The sequence below is a fragment of the Myotis lucifugus genome, unplaced genomic scaffold, assembly GCF_000147115.1.
Source record: "Myotis lucifugus unplaced genomic scaffold, Myoluc2.0 scaffold_696, whole genome shotgun sequence".
NCBI classification, from domain to species: domain Eukaryota; kingdom Metazoa; phylum Chordata; class Mammalia; order Chiroptera; family Vespertilionidae; genus Myotis; species Myotis lucifugus.
In genome coordinates, this window is record NW_005871744.1 from 2,479 (window position 1) to 4,956 (window position 2,478).

Sequence of the window (2,478 nt, forward strand, 5' to 3'; positions counted from 1 at the left end):
CCACATGGTGTCCCCACGAAGGCAGATGAAACTCTTAACAATCCTGGTTCCCGGTTTCAAGAAGGTCAAAGTGGAAGTTGGTATTAGGACTCTTAAAGGCTAGGCCTCAAAGTGGGACAAATGCAAGTGCATTTTATTTGCTCAAGAAACTCATATGGTCAGCAGAGATTATCATCCTGATGAAAAGAGAGGCAAGGAATCTGTGACCAGATATAATTCCCCAAAGCAGTTGTCTCTAGTCTGTTAATTCTAGAGAAAAAAATACCATGGAGAGAGCATGAGAGATTTTAAATAGTAGGTCTGAAAGCGGCACATAGTAGGTCTACTTATTTTATTGATATTTGAAAAAAAAATGGCCACAGATCTTCCCATTGCTGTTTGAATGTCCCTTTGCAGTGGGGCTGATCAGCTTCTTCCATTATGAGATTAAATATATTTCTATGAATCTTAAATTTGGACTGGCTATTGGAATTTTTTTTTAATCAGGGGAGACATGCAGAAACCAGGAAAAATTATTGAAATGTGGGGTTTTCCTTCTTTTGATGCTCTCAGAAACTCCTACTTCCACTGAGATGTGAGTGAAGTCCCAGACAGTCTGTTAGATGATGAGACAGATGGCTCCGAATTCTCCATTGCCCCAGCCGACAGCTAAACAGCCTCCAGAAGTAGATCCTCAGATAAATGAGTGAGCCCAGCAAAACCCAAAAAATCCTCCACTAGAGTCTTGTCCAAATTACTGATTCATAAAACCATGAACTTAAAAAAAAAGGTTATTTTAAGCCACTAAATTTGGGAGTGGTTTGTTATATAGCAAAAGCTAAATGATACATTTTCTATTACTTAGAACTGAATCCCACCTAACTACAATGAAGCTGAAATGTATATTTGAGCTGGGTGCCAAGGGAAGGAATTTGATTTTGATGAAGTTAGCAGTCTGCCACAATGAAAACTTCAGTTCATCAAATCTCCATGTGTGCCCCTCTGTCTATACACTCACATAAAATGCACTCAACCTCCTCTACCAGTTTCTGATTTCATCTCCAAATTCCCGAGTTTCTTGGCATTATAATGTTCTTTCTGTATTTCCTGAATGTGTTTTTTTCATAGTAATTCAACTTATAAAAATGCAAATTATGTCTACCAGCCACTTCCCTACTTTCAATATATAATGGTGTAGCAACGAAAGATGATACACAATAAACATACCTGTGTATAAAAGGAATCAAAGTAAACTTGATACATAGAGGCGAGGTGATTCAATTCTGCTGGGAAAACATTGTGTGACCCAGAAATTGGCTACATTCTTTCATTATACTCTGGATTTTCTCTCTGTGTGGAACTTGCTTGTCCATGTTTCCCTGTGGTCACTGGTTTCATCCTCTGGGTGGACCTATCTTGTCGATGATCCGTGTGGTCCCATGTGAAGTAGTCCTTAGGGAGTATAACTTGCGCCAGGTTGTACACTCTTTATAGCCTGTGTTTCTACAATCACATGCTTTTTAAGATCAGTCTCAGGGTTTCCCTCAAAAACAATTCAATAGGCTTCTGATATTTTTTTGCTTTTTATTCAGTATCATATGCCAGTAATTTTCACTAAATTTCTTTCCAGGAAAGAATTCTTAGAATTAATTTTACCTTTGATTCTTTTTTCTCTTATCTGTCTAATTTTAATAGGAGTCATTCGACTTTGAGACCATACAAAATGATATGATTTGGTAGGAAACCTTATAGTCCAGCGGTTCTCAACCTGTGGGTCGCGACCCCTTTGGCGGTCGAACGACCCTTTCATAGGGGTCGCCTAAGACCATCCTGCATATCAGATATTTACATTACGATTCATAACAGTAGCAACATTACAGTTATGAAGTAGCAACGAAAATAATTTTATGGTTGGGTCACAACATGAGGAACTGTATTGAAAGGGCCAGAAGGTTGAGAACCACTTTTAGTCTATACCTTGGGGTCCAGAAGCAATTTACCTTTTCCATCTTGGCAAAGTTTTTAATTCCTTCACTCTTATCCCCTTATAGCTCTGCTCTGAGTTAGTTCTTACCTAAGCTCATTTCTTTTTGTAAAACCTTGCTAAATGCAGCAATTAAGTCAACACACACACACTCAAATTTTATCTGGCTGGGCTCTGATTTCTTCTGCTAGAACTACAGTAATGGTAAATTCTTTGTCTTCTGAGCTACCCAAATCATAGTATTACAAAATGTTTTTAATCAATGTATGACATGGGAATACCTTCTGGTCTCTGATATCAGTTTAATAATTTCCTACCATATCACAGTCAAATATTAATACTGACTTCTTATTAACTAGTGTAGCCTAGACAATAGTGCCAATTAGATTCAAACTTATATGAGTCTGTGCAATAGAAATGCATTTCTTTCTTACATACGAGTCTTCAGCAGTACCCAGCTGCAGCGGTATCTGCTTCACATATTCAGAAACCCAGGATGAATTCTGTTCTCTCTC